At 40.7% G+C, this 15,274-nt stretch overlaps 1 long non-coding RNA gene across 1 annotated transcript; it reads right to left on the bottom strand.

The window, feature by feature from the left end:
* Positions 1 to 2,823: 2,823 nt before the first annotated feature.
* Positions 2,824 to 13,024, bottom strand: LOC130912105 (uncharacterized). Its single transcript, XR_009062541.1, has 3 exons — positions 12,907 to 13,024; positions 5,697 to 6,133; positions 2,824 to 5,619 (listed from the first exon to the last, which is right to left on the bottom strand). It is a non-coding gene; the product is annotated as an uncharacterized LOC130912105 (long non-coding RNA).
* Positions 13,025 to 15,274: the final 2,250 nt, after the last annotated feature.

Below are 15,274 nucleotides of genomic sequence, written 5' to 3'. Positions count from 1 at the left end.
TGAGGTGTTATGGAGGCCCAGGATGCTTCGATAGCGGCCTTAAGCTCATCCACAGTGTTGGGTCTGGTTTCTCTCAACTTCCTCTTCACAATATCCCACAGATTCTCTATGGCAGGGGTCAGCAACCTTTTTGGTGTGGCGTGCCACTTTCAAATTTTCTTGTCAATCAGTGTGCCACACCAAGATTAATGACGCACATCCGAATTTTTATATCCAACAGAGCTGTAATTTTACTCCAAAGAAAACAACATGAACATACGTTGAAATCTTACAACTACCATTCTTCTTTAACAAATAACTAAAAAATAAAAGTATATTTTAGAAAATATCAAAACTTGAGCATCATCTTATGTAAACATATCACACACACACAACCCAGCAAGAAAAGGGGAACAAGCGTGATTCTCAGTGCAGGTCTCTCACAGTACAGAGCGGGCTGTTTTAACCTTCAAAGTCAGGCGACTACTTTGTCTTTTTCACTAACAGTGAATTCTATGCACAATTTTAGATTTTATATAACAAATACAAAAGATGACTACCTTAATGTGATCCCTGGCCCTGTTTTCCATGAATTTCATGTTTCGCCTCGTAGTTGCGTTTGACACTTGTTATGCGACACACACACAACGCTCCCGAGGCATAATGCACAGAGCAAGCGGAAGTAACCAGCCAACCAGTTGTTACCGGCACCCCCAAGGGGCCGCTGTCCCCTACAGTATGACCAGCTTACTAGTTAAGCGTAAGAAAAAGAGAGGCAGGGAGCAAGGTGTTGAGAGAGAGTTGTGCGAAGAGCGCCATGAAAAGTGGCTGTGTCCCATGCTGGTTTTAGTTTTGTTAATAAAAGTCTCCAGCAAAATACCATCCAACGTGTCACTGTGTTTTTATACACATCACCACCTCTCTGAAGTAATAAGCACCGGGCGAATCGACGACAATAAGCCACGTTAATCGCCTGTCCACTACACCCTACGGTGCAGAGTTGCAATTATCAAAAAGTGCAATTGGTAACACAGTGTACTTCCGCCAGCTCTCTGATTGGTCGGCTTCGTGACATGTTAGTAGCGTGGCTGAATTAAACGCGCAGAGACAAAAAAATCCGACAAGCGCAGGAGTCGAGAAATTGGGGAAGAGCTGGAGGTGTGCGCAAAATCAATTATTGCTCGCATATAACGCCACAGGCAGAGTGGGTGAGAGGGGCGGTCCCGTAAAGCCCCTAAATAACAGGGCGCGCAACTGAAAATGCCTTAATTTCCGGTAAAAAGGCACATTGTAAATGGGCTCGCTTCCGCTATCCAAACAGCTAAACATGAAAAGGTTCACACTCCGGATGTTTTCAGTAATCCTTTATGTGTCTCTTTTCTTTTTTATGAAACTAAAACAATGAAAAAATACATGCAATCAGCAACAATGCTGCAAATAACAAAATGCCATCCATATATGCAAACACAATTAGCCTGTATTCAGTAGTTCTTAATTAGAAATATCAAACACATTTCCCCTCAAACATGCAACCTAAAGACAATATAAAGAGTGTAATTCTCAATTTGACAACAAAATACTCACAGACGTTGCTCTAAAGAACACAAATGCCACTCAAGTTGTGAGAGTGGAGCTGCCATGTAACACAATGAATCCCATTTGAAGAACTTCCTATTTGCATTTTTCTTCTACTGTTTTAGAACCAATAAATAAAACGGCTACAAGATGGGGCGCTTGAGCAAGTGATAAAGCTACAACCGACAATGAACATAACACGCATTTTTTTTTTTTTTTTTTTTTGCCATGCCCTCGCGTGTCACTGGTTAACCCTTCGCGTGCCAGTGCTGACACACGTGTCATAGGTTGCCGACCCCTGCTCTATGGGGTTCAGGTCAGGGGAGTTGGCAGGCCAGTTGAGCACAGTAATGCCTTGGTCAGTAAACCATTTACCATTTACCACCCCATACCATCACTGACTGTGGGGACTTGACACTGGACTTTTTGCATTTTGGTATTTCCTTGTCCCCAGTCTTCCTCCAAACTCTGGCACCTTGATTTCCGCATGACATGCAATATTTCCTTTCATCTGAAAAAAGTACTTCGGACCACTGAGCAACAGTCGAGTGCTGCTTCTCTGTAGCCCAGGTCAGGTGCTTCTGCTGCTGTTTCAGGTACAAAAGTGGCTTGACCTGGGGAATGCGGCCCCTGTAGCCCATTTCCAGCACACGCCTGTGCACGGTGGCTGTGGATTTTTCTACTCCAGACTCAGTCCACTGTTTCTACAGGTCTCCCAAGGTTTGGAATTGGCCCTTTTCCACAATCTTTCTCAGGGTGCGGTCACCTCTTCTGGTTGTGCAGCGTTTCCTGCCACACTTTTTCCTTCCCACAGACTTTCCACTGAGGTGCCTTGATACAGCACTCTGGGAACAGCCTATTCGCTCAGAAATTTATTTCTGTGTCTTAGCCTCTTTATTGAGGGCCTTCTGGACAGCAGTCAGGTCGGCAGTCTTGCCCATGATTGCAGTTTTGAGTAATGAACCAGGCTGTGATTTTTAAAAGCCTCAGGAATCTTTCGCAGGTGTTTTGAGGTAATTCGTTGATTCAGATGATTAGGTTAGTAGCTTCTATAGAGTACCTTTTCATGATATGCTTATTTTTTTTAGATAGGGATTTTTGGTTTTTCTTGACTTTTTTGCCAAAATCATCAATATTAAAACAATAAAAGGTTTGAACTACTCCAGTTGTGTGTAATGAATCTAAAATATATGAAAGTCTAATGTTTATCAGTACATTACAGAAAATAATTAACTTGATCACAATATGCAAATTTTTTGAGAAGGACCTGTATGCATGGAAAGTTAAGAAACACAGATACTACACAGTGGGGCTTTTGAATTCAAGTTTAATTCGCATTCTGACTGAACAAGCAACAGGAAATACAACAGACACCTCTTGTCTAGGCCGCGCTTGCTGTTTGACAGAAATAGCCGCCCCCGCTGTTATCAAGCTCAGGTCATGCTTCCTCTCTTTCTGCCGCTTCAGCTCGCACCGGGGAATTGTGGGTAAAGTCTGGAGGTACGACGAGCACTGCTTCCCACTCTCTGCCCGCATCACTCGGGAAGGCAACGCTCCCACTTCCTCCTTGGCAAAGGCTTTTGCAGAAGTGGGGATGCTTGAGGTCAGTTTGCATTGTATGAACTTTGATACAACAGCGCAGTGTTTAACCACAAGACTACACATTTAAGTATTTTATTTAAATGAGTTTACAGTTTTATTTATTGTAGTGCACTGAAGCTGCTGTCAGCCACAGCTCTCGCCCAATGTCACACAACATTCTATCAGGCCCCGCCCCTTAAAGGCATGGTGTCTTAAAAATATTTCATGCTCGCAACTGTTCTTTTGAATTAAATGGGTTTACAATATGGTTGAAGACATGAGTTTTGCAAACTTTTTAAATGTTTAAATTGACCAGGACATGTGAAACAATATGAAAGATACCCTATTAAGGATTTATTAATGATGCGGGTGGGTCTGAATTGTCACCACTAGGGATGGGAATCGAAATCCGATTCCAATTCGGAACCGGTTCCGAGTGTTTCGAGGCCTCGACATCACAATGAAAAAGCCTTAACGATCCCTTTAACGATTCCTAAAGACGCGTATTGCGTCGTGACGTGTCTTGTTGTCCAGACGCATCAAACTAGCATGGCGCCAAGAACCACTCGCTCCAAAGTTTGACTACACTTCACCAGGAAAGAGTGTGAAAATGAAAGGTTACGACGGGTAAGCACGAGCATTGCAGCCATAAACATAACAATGACAGCACGTAGGTTCAAACGCTCGAAAGTGTGTCTTCACTTCACGAGGAAAAATTACAACAAAGCGACTTGCAGTCATTGCAAGGTGGAGATAACTGCATCGGGAGGGAATACGACTGCGCTGTCCTCACAGGGAGGCTAAGGCTCAGTCCTGGCTATACAGCTAGCTAAACTCCCAAATGAAGATGCAGAAGACGTTGGTATAATTTGCTGACTTTATTAAACCATCACTTGATGAGTGAAACGAAGAATAGAAATGAAACAAATCAATTTCGTCCCCAATAACAAACAGGTTTGCATCAACGTAAATCAGCGATGATTAGCTGCTAATAACAGTAATAACAAATGGTTAGCATTCGTTCGCTAGTATTAGCACATCGTTCAAACCACTACACAACTGGATTTGTCCGATCGCGAGTGGAAACACAACAACAACACAAAAGATGATACATACAGGCGTTGCCTCTGTAGATATTAACATTAACAAAGAGCGTAGGCTCGTAGAAGTGTTTCCCTCTCTCACTAACTCGCTCATTCGCTTGGATGCGGCATTTCTTCTTGGGTGTAAGCGCGCTCTTCTTCACGTGAGCGTGTTCTTCTTCGCGTGAGGAAGCGCAAGGGCGCCCCCACTTGAGCATGTAAGCGCCACAAAAACTAAAACGCATGCATTTCAATGAAATGGTAAATAATACACGTTAACTCATCAGTCCCCAAACTGCGGCCTGCGGCCCAAATACGGCCCGCCTCCACATTTGGTCCGGCCATTTTGAAATTTTTTTTTTTCTCAATCGTGTTATTTATTTCCCGGCCTTTTCCTTGAAGAATTCAGAGAGGGTTATTTGGTTATTATCTATTTAATTAATAGTGTTTTTATTATTAATTATTATTTTTCTTATTATTATATCATTTTTTTTTTTTTTTTTAATTTACTTTCATTCCGTGAAGAATCCAGAAAGGGTTATTTGATTGTGGCTTTCTGAAAAACAATATTTTTTTTACATTTATGCACTTCTGCAATCGTCACACTTTTTCTGTTACAAACTGACCCTGGCCCCTCATCAGAGAAGGGAAAAGTTATGTGGCCCTCACAGGAAAAAGTTTGGGGCCCCCTGCTTTAACACATATTGCCAAAGGCAGAACAACAACCTATCTGACAATATATACCAATATTTTTTATTTCTATTAGATAAATGTTTCAGTAAAATGTTACACATTCTTGTGTATTTGCCACTTATTGCCACAGTTAACATTGAGGCTTTGGGCCTCTTTTGATCTCGTTGTGAGTTTGTAAGGTTGTGACTTCTGATTAAACAAACTCGATGCCAATCAAAACGTTTGTTCTTCTTTTCCCCCAAATTAGAATCGATAAGAGAATCGATAAAGAATCGAATCGTTAAGCAATATCGATAATGGAATCAGAATCGTAAAAATCCTATCAATTCCCATCCCTAGTCACCACGATGATAAATTGCTGATTTTTTTTGTGAGCAGCAAACATATTTAACACTGTTGTTAACTGAAGACACGTTGTGATGCTGGAAGGCAATAAAAGCAAAACAAGCCCTTGATTGGTTGCTTCAAACAGCTCGCAAAGCACTGTGTCAGCAGCATAAAATAAAATTAAAAAAACACCTGCATGGTTAACAAGACCAGAACAAGGATGGAAAGTATGTCCAATAAAGTAATGTTATGATGTGTTGTGCTCTGCATTGCATGGTAAAGCATTCGTATAAAGCTGTGAACTTGTTGAAGGGTTAAAAGGAGTAGTTGGACGCTGATGGTGGGATCCGTCTTCGCTTCAGCAAACATCCCTCCCACATTCCTGAAACAATGACAACTCTGCACTAAAAAGAGTGATTCTTAAGCTCAGGGCCAAACAGCAGAGGAGAAAAAATATACCACACAATGTGTTGACATGCTGTTCTTGTAATGGGCAGGTTATCTGGCTGGTTTCAGGGCAACAGCGGAAGGGACAGACCACATTCTTTATCACTGACCTCATGCAAGAACACCATGCCTTATCCAAAACACAAAAAGGATGCGTGTGAATTGTACTTTCAGGTCTCGTTTTACAGCCAATCAAATACAAGGCAGCAGGCAAAAACTTTTTGTTGATTAATATGTTGAGGAAGACCCTAGAGAATCACTTATGCATCTTCCACACCTGTCATGGTTCATTCATCACATCATCAACCATACAACCAGAATAACCAACAAAGGCTTTTAATGAGCTGGCATGCCCTCAGATCAGTTGGACAGCTGCCACAGCAGGGGGAGCCTCTTGGTGGTGCCCCCAGAAAGTTTCCCCCACTCCAAATTCCTGCACTGGTGTTCTCCTATGGTGGGAAAGTACAAATTCAAAGTACAAATACTTTAATATTGTATTCAGGTAGAATTTTTTTATTTTTTTTTGGGGGGGGGGGGGGGGGGGGTCTGTGTCAAACAACTTTTTTTTGTTTGTTTTGTTTTTTCAAATCCCACCACTTGAAAAAACACTGTGTTTTCTTCAAAAAAGGCCTGTTACTCTTTTCAAACTTTGTGGAAAATGTGGACATGATGTTCAGGGGGGAAAAAAAGTGGTAACGACAACTACAATGAGATTTTGAGTGACGGATTTATTGAAAAGAATTATCTACTGGCAACACTGCCAAATATAATCTATTTTTAAAAGAATGATGTCGTTGGCTCAAAAAATTAACAGAATTCAGTCAATCTGGAAAAAAAACTGACAGGAAACAACTGAGAAGTTATTTCTTTTGTTAACATCTCATTTGGCATTTTCAATTCACAGTTTTTTGATAACTTCAAAGCCTAAACTACTACTTGCTCGCTTGCTTTCTCAATTAATACATTTTTTTTTTTTTTTTTTTTTTGAAGACAAAACTTATTCTGAGTTTAACTGACTAAATCATACCTCTTTGCATGCAGGAGCACATGGAATCCCACTGAAGCAGCAGTGGAAAGTGAGTGAATATTTTGTGTATAATTGTGAATAGCAAAGCTTGGTGTCATTTAAGAACAATTGTAGTCCAAATCACTGCGATGTGTCACCACATGCATTGACAATTGACCCTTGCTTACCACCAACACACCCACTCCATCGATAGCCACTCATAACAAAGAGTACAGGTTTTGACTTCACAACGCTGGAGTCTCGTCTACCATGTTGTCTACAGTCATTTTTTTTTTGTGTGTTTTTTTGGGCACATAAACAGTACCTTATTGTATATCACAGTATCTTGTTTTTTACTTTACTTCATTAATATGACTTGTTCTCTCCTAATTAAACGTGAAATTGTTCATCTTGACAGACAGCAAGCAAGGCAATTGTGCATTTTGAAGCTTTGGACTTCCTTCACTTTTGACAATTTGTAAAGCTGTAACACACATACAGTATGTACACCTATGTTCAAAACGATACGTATTTTAACAATAAAACACTTGATACAAAACAATCAGTGTTCAAGGTCCATCTAGTCGGACCAATATGTAAATTTAGTAGATTAAATCAGCCAAATTTGCCTAACAAAAGTCCGCTTGCTTAAATGCTACAAATGCTCATGTATTTGCAATTTTCATAGCAAGTCGCTCACACATAGCTCCAAAAACTGTAGCTTTAAACGTAATTACAAATGCATAACCAAACATATATTAGCTGAAACAACTTACAACCTTATGTGGGCCAAACCAGAGCGCAGCTGTCTTTTATCCATGTCAGACGAGTCTGCGCCTCAGTCATACAAGGCGACAGTCCAGCCAGATCCATCGCTGCCACCAGAGGGCAGTGTATCCGACATAATTTAACAAAATACAATACGTGTGGACTTTTTGGATAGTTATTTTGAGAGGTACTTAAAGGGTTGATTCCGACTTACACATTACAAATTTGGTTTACATCGCTAGCATAGGAGCAGAACTCGTTCGTAACCCGGGGGCTACCTGTATTCAAGCTAGATGCGGTTAGCCGCATAATTAATAAGAAACTTTCCCCCCGTTGCATCAACTAAATTAGGCTGAAAAGTGACATTCTCTGCACTTTCTGCAAATCAATGTTCAAACCAGGGATCCAGGGTTTTTAAAATTAATGTAAAATGTTAAATAAATAAAACTTCTCAACCTAAACTTAAAATACAGTAGTACAATCAGCCAATCTAACACATATTTGGTACTTCCACCTCAGTACAAAGTGATTTAACAATCCGCACAAACACAGACAAAACACTCACTTTAGTGTTACAAGTCCTACCACTGGGGCTAGTTTAATCTAATGTGTACTGTATATGAAGTGCCTGATGACATAAGTGGAGCAAGAGTTACAGTGAGCCCCATCTGTTTTGGTGGCCCACCTTTTAACGTTTTAGGAATGCACAACAGCAGACATTGGCTCATGATTGGAATGTTCACAATTATGGCTTGGTCCACTTCCAGTGTGTGTGTGTGTGTGGGGGGGGGTGCTATTACCAAGAAACGGAGGGAAATGTGTGTCTGCCTCTTGGATGGATGCAGGGATTACATAAGGCCATGCCTGATTGGCTCCTTCTAAGCATGACACCAACACATTCTGATGGATTATGGGTAATAATTTTGGGAGGCTGATGTGAGGATGGATTGTCCCTTTTTCAGTCTCCGGGGCCTCGAAAGATATTCATATTCTTGCTAAATACCGCAGAACAGCTTTTGAAGGAAAATAAAGCTGTGCTTGTGCAACCAACTCCAAGATAAAAGTCCTTCACTGTTTTAGGGGAAATATTATTTCTGGTTGTTTTCATGTGACGGCTTGTTCAGTATGATATTAGAATACTCAGACTTAGCCCTGACAAAACTGGTCATAGATACCTCAGCTGAGCAACAACACAACAGATCCATGAACTTGAACTTGGTTTGTTTGTAAAGTTATCGTTAATGATGTCTTCTAGCAGCAACACATGCCTGATGAAACACAAGCTGACAGTGAGGCCAAACTATCTCCCCTGGGTCCAAAGCATGGACGCAGATCGGCACGTTTGAGTCAGAGCCATCGATTCTCGGGGCCATCTGCTGCATTCTGTCTTTCAAGGCAGTTTCCGTGACAACGCAGTGTTTAGCTGAGTCTGTGATCTGTTCTTGTTTATGTGGCAAATATTATTATTACTCACCTGCCGGCAGTTTCATTTAGTGAAAGTATGAACAGTTTTGTGCTTTCTCTAGTTATCATGAAAATTACAGCCCTGTCTGGAAAAAAGATCAATTTTCCTTGTGACATTTTCATTCATTCTTGGACCGTAAGATTTCAATTCCCCCAGATAATTGAGTTTGACTGCTTTTTTCTACTGATCATTAGTCTGGAAAACAATCGCAGTTGTAATTGTCTCAATCACACAACTATTTTTTAGGTGCTTTTCACAGCAAGAAAGTGCGTGCTGGGAATGGCCGCCTACATGAGGCTCTGTAGTGCTCTTTGTTCTGTAGTGTTGCTACATACTCGGGAGCAATTACAGTCAAAATAAATAATGGGCAGCAGTTCAATGGAAGATTGGGATGTTTGTGTACCTGAAATTTATCAAAGTAGGCAAACGGAAACTTCCTGCAAAGGTGGGCTGCAGAGCCCAGTGCAATTTTACATCTGTGTTACATTGTACACAGATACTGTTAGCCATTATGGTAGCTCATTTTTAGAGGAGCATATCTTCTAATCCTTTGGATGTTGGATAGCAGAGTGTAGTTGATGTATACAGTAGTCTTATTATATTGCGAACCTTTAACAATTGCAGGTATAGAAAATGAATGGATTTATGTTAGTATGCAAATCCAATATTGCTACCAAAATGGAGAAGTAATTTTTTCATTTGTAATCTACATACTATGTGACTGTTTAGTTGGTTACCGAAAAGTAATCAAACTTGCGTGTATGTGGTTGGCCTACATAGGCTTATTTGATTGATTTGTGGGTGTCCGTGTCACATAAATACTGATAATTCCAGCACAAACTCTGACAACAGCAGGAAGCAAGTATCAAACATTTTTGTTGTTGTTTTCAAGGATGTCCTTGAGGCTATGAACTCAACCCGTCTGTGTGATAGCTTGTCAGTTGCATAAACTATAGTCTGATATTACTGGCATGACCATACACACACATACACGCACACACATACTAGGGGTGTGCCCTCTTAGGCACCCCACGATTCGATTCGGTTACAATTCAGGGTGCTCCAATTCGATTTTTGAACGATGATCGCGGTATTGACGATGATCGCGGTTATCTGGATTATCGCGATTATCGATGCATCGTACAGTACTGTTTCATAAAGTAGCCAAACAAATTTATGTCCATTATTTATTTGAAATATCCTTATGATTCAACAGGAAAGATGGAAACGTGCCCATACAACAAAGAGCTGCCCTTAAAATGATTTTTTATTTATTTATTTTTACAAGAAAGTGCAAAAACATTAACCATTTCAAAGGGAGTACTTATTTCTATAGACAATACAATAAAATTTACACTGGTGGAATGAATTCCACATTTTCTGGACACAAACAAAGTGTCTTTAGAAAAAAAGACTTCTTTTAACCTATAGGGAATGGGACGTACTACGTCATTGTTTGGACGCGCCTCCATGCTGGCAATATGATTCACTTCCGGGCCGGCAGACTCAATGCGGATTGTAACGTGTGGTCGTGCTAAGCTAACTCTTTCGGTGTTTTAGAAAGAAATTATGGGTGTGTATTGTTGTGTTACCGGGTGCAACAGCTTCTCCTACGACTAAAAAAAGGGCGAGGAAAACTGGACTCACTTTTCACCGTTTTCCTGCATGGAGGACCAAATATCAGATCACGAAGGCACGACGGATGGCTGGGGTGCAGCGGTTCGTTGGAAAAGCATTTCTCTTGATCATATTTCTGCTGGAATGATCATCTCTACTCTTGTAAGTTGAACGATTTATCCGTTTTGGTTTCAATACGTTTTTTTTTTGTTTTTTTTACTGTTGTGTAAATCTGCCTCGGTAGCAATGCTAACCTTCTCCTCCTCACCTACCTGTTGTGTTACTAGGAAAACCTGCATATGAAATGCTGACAACACATCCCGATTGGTCACCATATCTCTTCTTGGGTTACTCTGAGGTCAAGCGCACCACATCGGAGCGTTATGAGAGGTTGGAAAGGCGAAGAGTGCACGCTGAAACTTCAGTTTGCTCTGCTCTTACAAACACGATCCCAGGTGTTGTTGTGAAAAGTCAATAAAATATGAATACCAAAACATGATTTGAACAACTTCTTGACAAACTGTAACTGCTTGTTGTTTACTTCAGGTCTTCATAATAAACAGGTGTAATAATTACAAAGTCAGGTGACTTAATTTTGTTATTCTATTTGGAATATGCATTGACAATTTTTGGACAGTGTTGTAGACAAGAACTGGGACTGATAAGTTGCAATAGATTTATTTCAAGTAATGCAATTTCTCCAATACGATATTTGAATTGACAGTTTAAAATCTTTAAATTAGTGCAAACAAGGCCCACCCTCTGACGATGGCAGCAAATATTATATAATTATAAGTAATACACAAATACAAGATCACAATAAACGTGTCTTTGTCAAAGCAGTTTAAAACACTATTTACTGGCCTTGGGTAAATTGACAGACAGGATAAATATGTGCTTTAAAGTTCTTGCATTTCCATTTTAAGTATTGCAAGTACTAGTCTCCAACACAGTATTTGAACTGACAGTTTAAAATCCTTTTAGTACAAAATGGCCCACACTCTGGCAGGGGGCAGCAAATATTATAATACATAATACATTATAAAAAGCTATATACTATATAAATACAAGATCACAACAAAACCTGTATTTTTCAAAGCAGTTAAAAAACATCCAGTGGCCTTAGGTAAATAAAGGTGTATAAATATGTACTTTACAGTTCTTGCATTTCTATTTTAGGTATTGCAACTTTTCCAACACTATTTGAATTGACAGTCTAAAGTCTACATAAGTGCAAATAAGAATATTATAATTTAAAAATAATAATAGAATATATAAATTCAACATTACAATGAAACGTGTCTTTGTCAAAGTGGTTTAAAAAAAATTTTTTTTTTAAAACGTCACTGGCCATAGTTAAATAGCCAGGCAGAATAAATATGTGCATTAAAGTTCTTGCATTTTCACAAGTTAAAAGCCCGCAGTTCATCGACGAGAAGAGCAGACCCAGATGGCGTCTGCTGCAGGGGCTTGTTTGAGTCCGACACAGGACAAATGGAACCACTCCATTCAACAAATTTTCTTTGTCAAATGATCCAAGAAGAGAGATGGTGACCAATCGGGATGTGTTGTCAGCAGGTTTACCTAGGAACACAACAGGTAGGTGAGTCGTAGTAGGCGAGCATTGCTACCGAGGCAGATTTACACAACGGTGTAAAAAAACAAAAACGTATTGAAACCAAAAGTGGATTAAGCGTTCAACTTACAAGAGTAGAGATGACAGGAACACACTCTCATTCCAGCAGAAATATGATCATAAATGCTTTTCCGACGAACCGCTGCAATCCAGCCATCCGTCGTACCTTCGTGATCTGATATTTGGTCCTCCATGCAGGAAAACGGTGAAAAGTGAGTCCATTTTTCCTAACCCCTTTTTTTGTCGTAGGAGACGCTGTTGCACCCGGTAAAGCAACAATAAGCACCCATATTTTCTTTCTAAAACACCGAAAGAGTTAGCTTAGCACTACCACACGTTACAATCCGCATTGACTCTGCCGGCCCGGAAGTGAATCATATTGCCAGCATGGAGGCGCGTCCAAACAATGACGTAGTACGTCCCATTCCCTATATACTTTGTTTTCACAGAGTTACAGATGAAAATAACAACTGCTCTTGACACCGCCACGGACACACTCATTACAGCACGCGCACTTCTCTCCCCCACTCTCCCCCCTCCCCAACAGATTTCTGTACTATTTCGCATGTTTATAGTGTTACTGCTGTACTTAATCATGGTTTTACACGTTCTGGATATGAAATACACGTTAGCGAATTAGCTAATTAGCTTAGCAGTCGGCGCTAACCATTAACATCTCAAAAACAACAACAATAATGGCTAAACAGTATAAGAGGTTTCGTGTACTCACCTCTTATAGACACACACAGGTCTTAGCAACACACTCAGGACATTTTTCAATTGAAATGCCATAAAACTACTGCTAAACGGTAGGAAAGACAAGGAGCAACGAACTATCTCTCTTCCCCTCTCGCTCTAAAAAATAACTTGCGCATGTGCTGCGCCTGCCTGTGTAATAAACAAATTTATTTTACAGTCTTTTAAAAAGGAGTAAATCTCTCTCCCAGTAACTGGGAGCATCCATCATAACGTGTTGCATGCGTCCATTATCTGTGTCCGGGCGGCAGACGTGTTTTGAATTTTGTTCGGCAACGAGCGGCTGCCATAAAGTTATGAGTGAAAATCATCGTTTTTGAACCTTTATGAATCGTAATCGAATCGTCACGTGTCGAATCGCGATGCATGTAATAATCAATTTTTTTAAACTCCTCTAACACATACACGCGCAGACCCTGCACGTGTCTGTCTGGACCTGCACATTTTTTATAGTATTCACATACTAGAGTAATCTGGCAGTGTTCTTTCATTACTCAAGAACTCTTACGGCCAATCAACTTATACTTATCTTGCACATTTGTAGACATCAGAGCACTCTCACAACTAGGTGGCTGTTAGAGACACCTACCATTAGTGCTTCCTTCATACTGAAAGCAACGATGAAAATAAAAACAAAGTCGGCCTGACAGCCTGACTCTTTATTGGCCTCGAGCCCGGACGTGCTCTCTAACCATTTTCATCTCTGTGGCACCACTTACATATGCTGCTGAGCACTACGATGACATAGATTCCCAAATCCATTTTGCTGCTTTGACCGGTCAACATGCTATTTGAATCTCTTCTAATGGCTCTGGGTTGACTACAAGCTTGTGTGTCTGGCAGATTTGGGAATTTATGTCCTGAACATCAGCCCATTGTTCTGTTATCAGATTCTGCTGGGTTCTATAACATAGGGAAATTTGTAGTTTGACTCAACCACAATCTAATCTTATCACCCTGTTAGTCTGATGGAATGTAAATGGCCTCAGGCCACATCGCTTCTGCCCTGTTGTGACACATTCGCTCAGCCTCATGAAGAGCACAACAGGACAACAATGGGATCTATATTTTCATTTTAACTATTCAACACTCTGGGTCGGAATCAGACATTCGAGAAATTTTAGGATGCAATACAAAGGGATAAAAAGTATTAACCTTTCAGGATTTCAAAAATGTATTCTGTATAAATTTATGGGGAAAAAGTGGTCTGATATATATCAAACACACAAGAACAAACAAACAGGTTCCCCCGACAGCAGGTGACTGTGCGCCGGCGTCCAGCGTCAGCTCGCCAGATTCACATAGCAATCACATCTGCTGAAAGCTTCAGTCCGCCAGATGTGACCAGGATCATCAATCTGACAGTCCAAATTATAGGTTACGCACTGGCGGACCGTGCAAACCGGACGCGCTAAAAATACGATATTTAATGGTCGACGTGTGACGTCACAACAGCGCGCACATCAATTGCGACACTAAAAAGGAGACCACACAGGATTCAAGATATGTCATCTCAGCGTACGGAAATTTCCATGGTAAGTTCTTTATTCAAAGCCATCATGGCGTTTTGAAGTCAGTTTTTGACGGCTAAACAAGTTATTCAATTGAGCATTAATAAAACGGCCTGTATATTCTAGTGATCTGCAATGTCTTCAAGTTAAGTTATTCAACATTTGTTGCATAACAACATATGGATGGAGAAAGCATTTACTCTGTGTTGCTGTAAATGTTTCAAATGCTATTATTCAAACTGAGCCCCTCCTCCTTGTGATTTTGTATTTGTGTCACTGCCTTGATGGCATCTGTGCCTGGGTGAGCCTGGGACCAGGTGCCGCTAATCATCGTCAGATGCTTACTTGAACCGGTCCTTGGTCTCACATCATTGCCAGACCAACAACTTACCGACATGACTTTCAGCTTGCAAAGAATCATGTAATCCGGATACTGAGCTCATTTTAGTTTTTTTCTCCCTACATCCTGTACGGCTTCCCTGCCAGATCGCTGGCTTGCCTGCCAGATCGCCAGCCTGCCCGTTCACCTGTTCTATCACCAAACTGCCCACCAGATTCTTCGGACACTATCTGCCACTCCCTCACATCAGGGGCGGACTGGGACTAAAAAGCAGCCCTGGACTTTGACTCAGCCCAGCCCATAAGAATCGCTATACGAAGGGAAACACAGACCCCATAGGGGGGTCCGGGAACATGCCCCTCCCGGGAGAATTTTTTTTTTTTTTTTACATTTTATTGTAAAATGCACCAATTTCGTGCACTTTGAGAGAAAAATGAAGAAAATGTGTCTAGACTGTGACTGTCTGACTACGGGCGCTCAAAGTACTGCAA

This window comes from Corythoichthys intestinalis, chromosome 2, assembly GCF_030265065.1.
Source record: "Corythoichthys intestinalis isolate RoL2023-P3 chromosome 2, ASM3026506v1, whole genome shotgun sequence".
Taxonomy (NCBI): Eukaryota; Metazoa; Chordata; class Actinopteri; order Syngnathiformes; family Syngnathidae; genus Corythoichthys; species Corythoichthys intestinalis.
This window is presented reverse-complemented; position numbering and strand designations above follow the sequence as displayed.